The following is a 13,986-nucleotide window of genomic DNA, read 5'->3' as shown; positions in this document are numbered from 1 at the left end:
TGCAACTAAATGTTTGTAGTTTTGTTAGCTGGCTAGATAGGTCAAAGAGGTTTTCTAATCGATTTTGTCCTAGGTTTGTGCAATAATCAATACTTAGTTAAAGGGAGCGCATGCCATACCGGATCCATACAATATATTCGTTATTTTGTATCTTTTTCTGTCTCCACATTGTTAGCTAGCTAGCTAGCTAGTAACGTTAACTCACTGCTAACTGAATACGTTACAGCTAGCCTACAGTAGTTTGGAAATTGCTATAGATATCCCTCCAGCCGTTATTGATATCCAACAAGCGAGATCTTATGCAGAACGATAATTAGCAATTCAATATGGAAGATGAAACATACACCGACATCGACGGCAAGACCATCTCTCTGGAGTGTCAAAGTCACTCGTTTTTTGTGCAGGGAGTTCACAGTCAGCCCCGCTAAAGTCTCCATAGGCAGAATGATGGTGTACACTTGCGCTGTCTGCCTACACATACTCTGATTTACTGATGTAAGGACACTAGGGCTGGTTCAGTCCCAAATGGCACCATATTCCCTATACAGTGTACTACTTAGAACCAAAAAGTACTACACTGTATATGAAATAGGGCCATTTGGGACTCCTCCTCGATACCTACTGGCATGTGCATCAGTGGTCAACAATCCTGCTCTTGGAGATCTCCTGGGAGTGCAGGCTTTTGTTCTTGCCCGACACTAACAATCTGTTTCAACCAACTGCATCCGATATTGTGTTGTTGAATCAGGTGTGTCAGTGCAGGGATAGAACAAAAGCCCACAACACCAGTAGCTCTCCAGAGCCACAGTTGGTGACCACTAAACTAGGTGACTCAGACGTATGCATAGAGATCATATGATATATGTTAATATATGCCTAAATGTCTCTTACTGGTGTGACCTTGTACGGTTCAATTAGTTCAACGTTAATTTCATCTACTTCATTTCAGAACACAGCCATTCTCTCCAGTGTCATAATCATCACACTGGTCGGTATGATGGTTCACATCCACTTTGTGAAGGTGGACCATGAGACGCTGCTCATCATTGGTTCCCTGGGTGGCCAGGTGTCTTCTAGTGACACCTCCTGCACGGAGTCCTACAGACTTCATAGAGATGGGCAAGATCAAAGACATAGTAATTAATGAAGCAATTCACATGGTGAGGAAGATCAAAGACATAGTCATTAATGAAGCTATTCACATGGTGAGGAAGATCAAAGACATAGTAATTATTTATTTATTTTTATTTATTTCACCTTTATTTAACCAGGTAGGCAAGTTGAGAACAGGTTCTCATTTACAATTGTGACCTGGCCAAGATAAAGCAAAGCAGTTCGACACATACAACAACACAGAGTTACACATGGAATAAACAAAACATACAGTCAATAATACAGTAGAAAAATAAGTCTATTCACATGGTGAGGAAAATCAAAGACATAGTAATTAATGAAGCTATTCACATGGTGAGGAAGATCAAAGACATAGTAAATTAATGAAGCTATTCACATGGTGAGGAAATAGAAGAATACTGAGCTATTTGTTTTCCTGCCAATCTACGTGTGTACAGTTGATTTGATCATCACTAAAGTCATTGATTTGCGTCTCGTTCAGGAGAAGCTAGGTGGATCCTGCTATAACTTATCTTAAAGGTTGATGATTTGCAAGGGCAGGGGGGTCAACAACGTTAACCTATTTATTTCAGCAAACAGTCATCTACTTCCTGTGCATCCTGCTGAAGGACCTCGCAGATCCCGATGCCGTTTCTTGCGTGGTCCCGCTGTTTCAGGTGAGCCTCAGAGTCATTACTGATCTGTAAAATACTGTTTACGGTGCATGTATGTGTGTTTACTAAAACAACACTAGTGTTCTTGCTGTTGGTTAAAGTTGAATGAAAATGACTACTTTCACCTTTGAATTGAGGTACTTTCATTAATCTCTATTTTTATAAATCTCTATTATACCTGTTTGATTATAACCTACCTATTATTATTCTTTCATAGCTCAAAGCCAAGAGTGAGCTGCCTTGTCAAAGTGTACAAGAGCTGCCAGGAGATTCTACCAAAGTGCTGATGGTGATGACGTTAAAGGAAGTGCATGCCATTCCGGTGATGGCGACGACGTCATCCTGGTAATTTGGTAAACCATCTGGGTAAAGCACTGTCACTGACTTCACTGCATACCAAGTCATGCAACGTGTTTATAATATTTATTTGGTTTGGTTATCAATTCTCAATGGAAGAAACTGATGATGATACACCTGACATCATCATCATCAACTGATTGTTTTTTATCTACATTTCGCTCTTTAAATATTTGGAGGTACTTTTCCACACGCCAGGTTTTCAGTAATAGAAGAAACCTTTAAGTCGGTCATCCAACTAAAATACGAGTCTCGCTAGAGAATAGTTTATGAACGTAGGTCCTTACTTAAGAGTTACCTAATGTCATTATTTATTCAGATGCCTTAATACAACCTGTCTCATTTTTAACATTTTTATAATCAATCTACCTGAACAAAGTGTTTCCTGTAACCATGTCCTTCCTGTAACCATAACTTTCAGGATTTCTTATTGAAACAATCTATTTAGAAATAGTTTTTAATTTATGCTTTTTAAATTATTATTGTATATATTCTATTTGAAGAGTTAATAGTGTTTATTATCATGTAATAAATTGTTACCATCACTAGCTGCTATTCTTTCCATCGCCATTAGAGGACAGGACCTACCACCTTTGACTCAAACAGAACCACTTCCACCTCACACATAAGGCCTATGATTGTCATTATCTGGCCAAGATGCAAAGTTCTACACTTTTAATTATTAAAATCTGATTTAAAATGTAACCCTAACCTTAATCAAATTGCTTACCTTATGCCTAACACTAACCTTTAAATTAGGACTGAAAGGCTATTTTTGATTTCCATTCTTTTTTGCCTTTGTATCTTGGCCACATTGTGGGAACCTAGACCTACAGCCACAGTATGCAGATGGTTTAGAAAAGGAAAATACAAAAGGATAAGGTCTGAACCCAGCGAATCCAGATAGACACTGTGTCATTTGATCCAGATAGACGCTGTGTCATTTGATCCAGATAGACGCTGTGTCATTTGATCCAGGTAGACGCTGTGTCATTTGATCCAGATAGACGCTGTGTCATTTGATCCAGATAGACGCTGTGTCATTTGATCCAGATAGACGCTGTGTCATTTGATCCAGATAGACGCTGTGTCATTTGATCCAGATAGACGCTGTGTCATTTGATCCAGATAGACGTTGTGTCATTTGATCCAGATAGACGCTGTGTCAGTTGATCCAGATAGACGCTGTGTCATTTGATCCAGATAGACGCTGTGTCATTTGATCCAGATAGATGCTGTGTCATTTGATCCAGATAGACGCTGTGTCAGCTGATCCAGATAGACGCTGTGTCATTTGATCCAGATAGACGCTGTGTCATTTGATCCAGATAGACGCTGTGTCATTTGATCCAGATAGACGCTGTGTCATTTGATCCAGATAGACGCTGTGTCATTTGATCCAGATAGACGCTGTGTCATTTGATCCAGATAGACGCCGTGTCATTTGATCCAGATAGACGCCGTGTCATTTGATCCAGATAGACGCCGTGTCATTTGATCCAGATAGACGCCGTGTCATTTGATCCAGATAGACGCCGTGTCATTTGATCCAGATAGACGCCGTGTCATTTGATCCAGATAGACGCTGTGTCATTTGATCCAGATAGACGCTGTGTCAGCTGATCCAGATAGACACTAGTGGGTCAGTCAGTGCAGCACTTTTTTAAAACATTCTATTACACAATATGTTTCCTGTTCAAACTGTCCTCTAAGTGTGTTAGTTTGCATAGTACAGTACTCAGCCTATCTCCCACAGGGTATCCACGGGTATGCGTCCCAAATGGCACGCAGGCTGCACCACGTAGGGAATAGGGACCCATTTGGGACACAACAAAAAAGTTTCATAAGACTTATCCCCTCTGGCTCTGTTCTGTAGGCAAAACCAACCTGCTTCATTGACATGACATAGCAGCACTATTAGCATCCCTATGGCTGTCAGCTGTAGATATGTTAACCTACTGTTGGTATTTAACACAACAGAAACTGATAAGGATTTAAAGAGGGTCACAGAGGTTGAAACGCTCAATTAACAGAGTGAATGATTACCTAGTTGGTTGATAGAACTTGTTGAGGTGTGTTTGTGTCTATTATACACATGACTGTTTTCATTGTTCTTTGTAATTTAATCTAGTCTTTGTAATTTAATCTAGACTTTGTAATTTAATCTAGACTTTGTTATTTAATATAGACTTTGTCATTTAATATAGACTTTGTCATTTAATATAGACTTTGTCATTTAATATAGACTTTGTAATTTAATCTAGACTTTGTAATTTAATCTAGACTTTGTAATTTAATCTAGACTTTGTTATTTAATATAGACTTTGTCATTTAATATAGACTTTGTCATTTAATATAGACTTTGTAATTTAATATAGACTTTGTAATTTAATCTAGTCTTTGTAATTTAATATAGACTTTGTAATTGAATCTAGCCTTTGTAATTTAATCTAAACTTTGTAATTGAATATAGTCTTTGTAATTGAATATAGTCTTTGTAATTGAATATAGACTTTGTAATTTAATGTAGCCTTTGTAATTTAATCCAGCCTTTGTAATTTAATCTATCCTTTGTAATTGAATCTAGAAATTTTAGGCAAAGACTCCAACACAATCATTAAGTTTGCAGACGACACAACAGTGGTAGGCCTGATAACTGACAACGACGAGACAGCCTATAGGGAGGAGGTCAGAGACCTGGCCAGGTGGTGCCAGAATAACAACCTATCCCTCAACGTAACCAAGACTAAGGAGATGATTGTGGACTACAGGAAAAGGAGGACTGAGCACGCCCCCATTCTCATCGACGGGGCTGTAGTGGAGCAGGTTGAGAGCTTCAAGTTCCTTGGTGTCCACATCAACAACAAACTAGAATGGTCCAAACACACCAAGACAGTCGTGAAGAGGGCACGACATAACCTATTCACCCTCAGGAAACGAAAAAGATTTGGCATGGGTCCTGAGATCCTCAAAAGGTTCTACAGCTGCAACATCGATTGCATCACTGCCTGGTATGGCAATTGCTTGGCCTCAGACCGCAAGGCACTACAGAGGATAGTGCGTACGGCCCAGTACATCACTGGGGCTAAGCTCCCTGCCATCCAGGACCTTTACACCAGGCGGTGTCAGAGGAAGGCCCTAAAAATTGTCAAAGACCCCAGCCACCCCAGTCATAGACTGTTCTCTCTACTACCGCATGGCAAGCGGTACCAGAGTGCCAAGTCTAGGACAAAAAGGCTTCTCAACAGTTTTTACCCCCATGCCATAAGACTCCTGAACAGGTAATCAAATGGCTCCCCAGACTATTTGCATTGTGTGGCCCCCCAACCCCCCCCACCCCTCTTTTTACGCTGCTGCTACTCTCTGTTTATCATATATGCATAGTCACTTTAACTATACATTCATGTGCATACTACCTCAATTGGGCCGATCAACCAGCACTCCCGCACATTGGCTAACCAGGCTATCTGCATTGTGTCCCACCACCCACCAGCCCCTCTTTTTACGCTACTGCTACTCTCTGTTCATCATATATGCATAGTCACTTTAACCATATCTACATGTACATACTACCTCAATCAGCCTGACTAACCTGTGTCTGTATGTAGCCTCTCTACTGTATGTAGCCTCTCTACTGTATATAGCCACTCTACTGTATATAGCCTCCCTACTGTATATAGCCTCTCTACTGTATGTAGCCTCTCTACTGTATGTAGCCTCTCTACTGTATGTAGCCTCTCTACTGTATATAGCCTCACTACTGTATATAGCCTCTCTACTGTATGTAGCCTCTCTACTGTATATAGCCTCACTACTGTTATAGCCTCTCTACTGTATATAGCCTCTCTACTGTATATAGCCTCTACTGTATATAGCCTCTCTACTGTATATAGCCTCACTACTGTATATAGCCTCTCTACTGTATATATCCTCTCTACTGTATATAGCTTCACTACTGTATATAGCCTCTACTGTTATAGCCTCTCTACTGTATATAGCCTCTCTACTGTATATAGCCTCTACTGTATATAGTCTCACTACTGTATATAGCCTCACTACTTTATATAGCCTCGCTACTGTATATAGCCGCTTTACTGTATATAGCCTCGCTACTGTATATAGCCTCGCTACTGTATATAGCCTCGCTACTGTTATAGCCTCGCTACTGTATATAGCCTCTCTACTGTATATAGCCTCTACTGTATATAGGCTCTACTGTATATAGCCTCTACTGTATATAGCCTCTCTACTGTATATAGCCTCACTACTGTATATAGCCTCACTACTGTATATAGCCTCGCTACTGTATATAGCCTCACTACTGTATATAGCCTCACTACTGTATATAGCCTCGCTACTGTATATAGCCGCTTTACTGTATATAGCCTCGCTACTGTTATAGCCTCGCTACTGTATATAGCCTCGCTACTGTATATAGCTTCGCTACTGTATGTAGCCTCACTACTGTTATTTTCACTGTCTTTTTACTGTTTTATTTCTTTACTTACCTATTGTCACATAATTTAATCTAGCCTTTGTAACTGAATCTAGCCTTTGTAATTGAATCTAGCCTTTGTAATTGAATATAGCCTTTGTAATTGAATCTAGACTTTGTAATTGAATCTAGACTTTGTAATTGAATCTAGACTTTGTAATTGAATCTAGACTTTGTAATTGAATCTAGCCTTTGTAATTGAATCTAGCCTTTGTAATTGAATATAGTCTTTGTAATTGAATATAGCCTTTGTAATTTAATCTAGCCTTTGTAATTGAATATAGCCTTTGTGTAACGTTGTACGCTGAGAGGCGGGAAGTAAATTCAGGGAGTGAATACATTTAATAAATAAATGAACAAAACAAGAGACACAAACAGCGCACCGACATAAAACAGCAATAATGACGGCTGGGGAAGAAACCAAAGGGAGTGACATATAAAGGACAGGTAATCAAGGAGGTGATGGAGTCCAGGTGAGTGTCATTATGCGCTTAACGCTGGTGACAGGTGTGCTCCCTAACGAGCAGCCTGGTGACTTAGAGGCCCGAGAGGGAGCACACGTGACACTTTGTAATTGATTATGGCCTTTGTAATTTAATTTTGTAATTGAATCTAGCCTTTGTAATTGAATATATCCTTTGTAATTGAATCTAGCCTTTGTAATTGAATCTAGCCTTTGTAATTGAATCTAGCCTTTGTAAATTAATCTAGTCTTTGTAATTTAATCTATTTTTTGTCATTTAATCTAGTCTTTGTAATTTAATCTAGTCTTTGTAATTTAATCTAGTCTTTGTAAATTAATCTAGCCTTTGTAATTTAATCTTGTAAATTAATCTAGGCCAAGATCAAATTGATATCATGGATGGCTACCTACTTACCATCTATTTATAACTGAATATATAGACAGTTGGGACGAAGCTACACAAATGCACGTATCTGTCATGGTTATCGTAGGGTAGAGCGGACCAAGATGCAGCGGGGAAATGTGCACTCATCTTCTTTTATTTAAATGGACAAGAAGGTGAACCAAAACAACACGTACACAAAAAAAACACAATGACTAATAACAGGCCGGTAAGGCACAAAGCTATATACAGCACAATCTCCCACAAATACTAAAACAAACACATACCTATTTATAGGACCCTCAATCAGAGGCAACGAGAAAACACCTGCCTCCAATTGAGGGTTCAACCCCCAATTAACTAAACATAGAAATACAAATAACTAGACTGAACATAGAAATACATAAACATAGAACAGTGCCCAAAACCCGGAATACTAAATCAAACACCCTACTAAAACACACAACCACCCCGAACCACATAAAACAAATACCCCCTGCCACGTCCTGACCAAACTACAATAACAAATAACCCCTTCTACTGGTCAGGACGTGACAGTATCATAACAGTGTCCCAAATAGCACCCTATTCGCTGTACTACTAAAGTTGTGCACTAAACAGAATAGGACGTGATACACGTGGGCCTACTTTATTTTGAGCTGTGACATCACAGCAGGCTGTCTGATACTGACTGTAGACAAGCAGCAGGCTATAGAGAAAGAGGATATGTAGTCAGCTGTACAACTGAATACATTCAACTGAAATGTGTCTTCCACATTTAACCCAACCAGAGAATCAGAGAGGTGCGGGGGGCTGCCTTAATCAACATCCACATCTTTTAGACCAGAGTGTCTCCTACTGGCCCTCCAACACCATCTGGTCTCCCATCCAGGGACTGACCAGGACCAACCCTGCTTAGCTTCAGAAGCAAGCCAGCAGTGGTATGTAGGGTGGTATGCTGCTGGCTAACTGCCTTGCTCAGGGGCAGAACGACAGATTTTTTACCTTGTCAGCTCAGGGATTCGATCCAGCAACCTTTCGGTTACTGGCCCAATGCTCTAACCACTAGGCTACCGCAGCAGACTGTAGAGAGGTAGCAGGCTGTAGAGAAGCAGGAGAGAGGCAGCAGGCTGTAGAGAAGCAGCAGAGAGGCAGCATGCTGTAGAGCAGCAGCAGAGAAGCAGGAGACTGTATAGAAGCAGCAGGCTGTAGAGAAGCAGCAGAGAGGCAGCAGGCTGTAGAGAGGCAGCAGGCTATAGACAAGCAGCAGAGAGGCAGCAGGCTGTAGAGGCAGCAGGCTGTAGAGAAGCAGCGGAGAGGCAGCAGGCTGTAGAGAAGCAGCGGAGAGGCAGCAGGCTGTAGAGAAGCAGCGGAGAGACAGCAGGCTGTAGAGAAGCAGCAGAGAGGCAGCAGACTGTAGAGAAGCAGCAGAGAGGCAGCATGCTGTAGAGAGGCAGCAGGCTGTAGACAAGCAGCAGAGAGGCAGCAGGCTGTAGAGGCAGCAGGCTGTAGAGAAGCAGCAGAGAGGCAGCAGGCTGTAGAGAAGCAGCAGAGAGGCAGCAGGCTGTAGAGAGGCAGCAGGCTGTAGAGAAGCAGCAGAGAGGCAGCAGGCTGTAGAGAAGCAGCAGACTATAGAGAAGCAGCAGGCTGTAGAGTAGCAGGAGACTGTAGAGAAGCAGCAGACTGTAGAGAAGCAGCAGGGGGCAGCAGGCTGTAGAGTAGCAGGAGACTGTATAGAAGCAGCAGGCTGTAGAGAAGCAGCAGACTGTAGAGAAGCAGCAGGGGGCAGCTGGCTGTAGAGTAGCAGCAGAGAGGCTGTTTTTGAATTTTTTTTATTTCACCTTTATTTAACCAGGTAAGATAGTTGAGAACAAGTTTTCATTTACAACTGCGATCTGGCCAAGATAAAGCAAAGCAGTGCGACACAAACAACAACACAAAGTTACACATGGAATAAACAAGCATACAGTCAATAACACAAGAGAAAAAAAGAAAGTCTATATACAGTGTGTGCAAATGGCGTGAGGAGGTAGGCAATAAATAGGCCATAGTAGTGAAATAATTACAATTTAGCAGATTAACACTGGAGTGATAAATGAGCAGATGATGATGTGCAAGTAGAGATACTGGTGTGCAAAAGAACAGAAAAGTAAATATTAGCAATATGGGGATGAGGTAGGTAGGTAGATTGGATGGGCTATTTACAGATGGACTATGTACAGCTGCAGCGATCGGTTTGCTGCTCAGATAGCTGATGTTTAAAGTTAGTGAGGGAAATATAAGTCTCCAGCTTCAGCGATTTTTGCAATTTGTTTCAGTCACTGGCAGCAGAGAACTGTAAGGAAAGGCAGCCAAAGGAGGTGTTGGCTTTGGGGGTGTCCAGTGAAATATACCTGCTGGAGCACGTGCTACGGGTGGGTGTTGTTATCGTGACCAGTGAGCTGAGATAAGGGTGAGCTTTACCTAGCATAGACTTGTAGATGACCTGGAGCCAGTGGGTCTGGCGACGAATATGTAGCGAGGGCCAGCCGACTAGAGCATACAGGTCGCAGTGGTGGGTGGTATAAGGTGCTTTGGTAACAAAACGGATAGCACTGTGATAGACTGCATCCAGTTTTCTGAGTAGAGTATTGGAAGCTATTTTGTAGATGACATCGCCGAAGTCGAGAATCAGTAGGATAGTCAGTTTTACTAGGGTAAGTTTGGCAGCGTGAGTGAAGGAGGCTTTGATTTTAGATTGGAGATGTTTAATATGAGTCTGGAAGGAGAGTTTACAGTCTAGCCAGACACATAGGTATTTGTAGTTGTCCACATATTCTATGTCAGAACCATCCAGAGTAGTGATGCTGGATGGGCGGGCTGGTGCGGGCAGCGAACGGTTGAAAAACATGCATTTGGTTTTACTAGCGTTTAAGAGTAGTTGGAGGCCACGGAAGGAGTGTTGTATGGTATTGAAGCTTGTTTGGAGGTTAGTTAACACAGTGTCCAAAGAAGGGCCAGATGTATACAGAATGGTGTCATCTGCGTAGAGGTGGATGAGGGAATCACCCGCAGCAAGAGCGACATCGTTCATGTATACAGAGAAAAGAGTCGGCCCAAGAATTGAACCCTGTGGTATCCCCATAGAGACTGCCAGAGGTCCGGACAACCGGCCCTCCGATTTGACACACTGAACTCTGTCTGAGAAGTAGTTGGTGAACCAAGCGAGGCAGTCATTTGAGAAACCAAGGCTGTTGAGTCTGCCGATAAAAATACGATGATTGACAGAGTCGAAAGCCTTGGCCAGGTCGATGAAGACGGCTGCACAATACTGTCTTTTATCGATGGCGGTTATGATATCGTTTAGTACCTTGAGCATGGCTGAGGTGCACCCGTGACCAGCTCGGAAACCGGAATGCACAGCGGAGAAGGTACGGTGGGATTCGAAATGGTCAGTGATCTGTTTATTGACTTGGCTTTCGAAGACTTTAGAGAGGCAGGGCAGGATGGATATACAGCCTGCTGTAGAGAAGCAGCAGAGAGGCAGCAGGATGTAGAGAAGCAGCAGAGAGGCAGCAGGCTGTAGAGAAGCAGCAGAGAGGCAGCAGGTTGTAGAGAAGCAGGAGACTAGAGAAGCAGGAGCCTGTCGAGAAGCAGCAAGCTGTAGAGAAGCAGGAGACTGTATAGAAGCAGGAAACTGTAGAGAAGCAGCAGGCTGTAGAGAAGCAGCAGGCTGTAGAGAAGCAGCAGAGAGGCAGCAGGTTGTAGAGAAGCAGGAGACTGTAAAGAAGCAGCAGACTCTACAGCAGCAGGCTGTAGAGAAGCAGCACAGAGGCAGGAGGTTGTAGAGAAGCAGGAGACTGTAAAGAAGCAGCACACTGTAAAGAAGCAGCAGACTGTAGAGAAGCAGCAGGCTGTAGAGAAGCAGCAGGCTGTAGAGAAGCAGCAGAGAGGAAGTAGGTTGTAGAGAAGCAGCAGACTACAGCCTGTAGAGAAAGAGTAGTCTGAAGAACTGCTCTGTGCCATTTTAATGTTTTCAGTGTCAGTTGAGTGTGACTGAGAAGGATTTTCTGCCTCACACCTCTCCTCCATATCTCAGCCTGAGCACTCCTTAAAATCAAATGTATTTATATAGCCCTTCTAACATCAGCTGATATCTCAAAGTGCTGTACAGAAATCCAGCCTAAAACTCCAAACAGCAAGCAATGCAGGTGTAGAAGCACAGTGGCTTGGGGGGAAAAAATGGTCTCTCCTTTCTCTCTCGCTCTCTCCTGTCATTTCCTCCGAAGTCTATCTGTTCTGTTTGCTTTCATAAAAGCCTCTGAGGCGGTTAATCAGGTCTGTCTCTTCATTGAAGTGTTTTTTTAATTTTTATCAGAGCTCTATTTCTGCTTCTTAGGAGAATATTGTTTGGAAATATACCTGTAGGTTTTAAGGGAACTTCTCCAAAACGGGAATGAACCATAAAAACCACCTGTAGCTCATCAGAGCAGGAATAAACCTGATATCAGAACACCAATTAGCCTGTAGTTCAAAGTTCACAGACCTCATTCACTTTCTCAACAGGGGCTTTCCCTCCCAAGGCAGCTCCACCATTCTCTATTTTCCCCTCCATCTTGGAGACCATCTGAAGGCCCCCAGCCATGTGAACCCTGACCCCCACTACTTCCCTCTTCCTTCACCTGTGTTCCCCTACTGCTCCAGCCCTGCTCTCGGGGCATCAAAACAAGCAGACAGTTGTGAGTTTATATCAGTTCAGGTCTAATCTGCTCCCTGCTTGGGAAAGACCCAGCCCCTCTACCAGCCCTCCCAGCCCCTCTACCAGCCCTCCCAGCCCCTCTACCAGCCCTCCCAGCCCCTCTAACTGCCCTCCCAGCCCCTCTACCAGCCCTCCCAGCCCTTCTACCAGCCCTCCCAGCCCCTCTACCAGCCCTGACCCCCTGCTGTTCCTGATTTACAACCAGAAGGTGTCTGTAGTTTACAGTGCCTGTCCAGAGGGCCTGAGTTGTGGGGAGGTGTAGGTTGGTCACTCCCAGGTTGTCCCCTCTGGCCCTGGGCCTCTGGTTCCTGACTGCTCCCCACCTGTCCTCTCTTCACCTGTCCTCTTCCTCTCCTCTCAGCAGCGTAACACACCACCACCCAACCTCCTCTCAGCAGCGTAACACACCACCACCCAACCTCCTCTCAGCAGCGTAACACACCACCACCCAACCTCCTCTCAGCAGCGTAACACACCACCACCCAACCTCCTCTCAGCAGCGTAACACACCACCACCCAACCTCCTCTCAGCAGCGTAACACACCACCACCCAACCTCCTCTCTGCAGCGTAACACACCACCACCCAACCTCCTCTCAGCAGCGTAACACACCACCACCCAACCTCCCCTCAGCAGCGTAACACACCACCACCCAACCTCCTCTCAACAGCGTAACACACCACCCAACCTCCTCTCAGCAGCGTAACACACCACCACCCAACCTCCTCTAAGCAGCGTAACACACCACCACCCAACCTCCTCTCAGCAGCGTAACACACCACCACCCAACCTCCTCTCAGCAGCGTAACACACCACCCAACCTCCTCTCAGCAGCGTAACACACCACCCAACCTCCTCTCAGCAGCGTAACACACCACCCAACCTCCTCTCATCAGCGTAACACACCACCACCCAACCTCCTCTCAGCAGCGTAACACACCACCACCCAACCTCCTCTCAGCAGCGTAACACACCACCACCCAACCTCCTCTCAGCAGCGTAACACACCACCACCCAACCTCCTCTCAGCAGCGTAACACACCACCACCCAACAGTGTGGGGACGGGGGCTCGGATTATATCTTTTTTTTATAACATATAAATGTAGGACAAAACACAAATCACAAGAGAGACAACACAACACTACATAAAGAGAGACCTAAGACAACAACATAGCAAGACAGCAACACATGACAACACAACATGGTAGCAACACAACATGACAACAACACAACATGGTAGCAACACAAAACATGGTACAAACATTATTGGGCACAGACAACAAATCAAATCAAATGGTATTTGTCACATACACATGGTTTGCAGATGTTAATGTGAGTGTAGCGAAATGCTTGTGCTTCTAGTTCCGACCATGCAGTAATATCTAACAAGTAATCTAACAATTCCATAACAACTACCTTATACACACAAGTGTAAAGGAATGAATAAGAATATGTACATAAAAATATATAAATGAGTGATGGCCGAACGTCATAGGCAAGATGCAGTAGATGGTATAGAGAACAGTATATATATATGAGATGAGTAATGTAGGGTACATAAACATTATTAAAATGGCGTTGTTTAAAGTGACTAGTGATACATTTAATTACATCAATGTTTCATTATTAAAGTGGCTAGAGATTGAGTCTGTATGTTGGCAGCAGCTACTCATTGTTAGTGATGGCTGTTTAACAGTCTGATGGCCTTGAGATAGAAGCTGTTTTTCAGTCTCTCGGTCCCAGCTTTGATGCACCTGTACTGA

The 13,986-nt window shown here is 43.4% G+C and overlaps 1 long non-coding RNA gene across 1 annotated transcript; it reads left to right on the top strand.

The window, feature by feature from the left end:
* Positions 1-24: 24 nt before the first annotated feature.
* Positions 25-2,676, top strand: LOC106571064 (uncharacterized). Its single transcript, XR_006759133.1, has 3 exons — positions 25-1,160; positions 1,707-1,790; positions 2,005-2,676. It is a non-coding gene; the product is annotated as an uncharacterized lncRNA (long non-coding RNA).
* The last annotated feature ends 11,310 nt before the right edge of the window (positions 2,677-13,986 follow it).

The sequence above is a fragment of the Salmo salar genome, chromosome ssa15 (genome assembly GCF_905237065.1).
Source record: "Salmo salar chromosome ssa15, Ssal_v3.1, whole genome shotgun sequence".
NCBI classification, from domain to species: Eukaryota; Metazoa; Chordata; class Actinopteri; order Salmoniformes; family Salmonidae; genus Salmo; species Salmo salar.
This window is presented reverse-complemented; position numbering and strand designations above follow the sequence as displayed.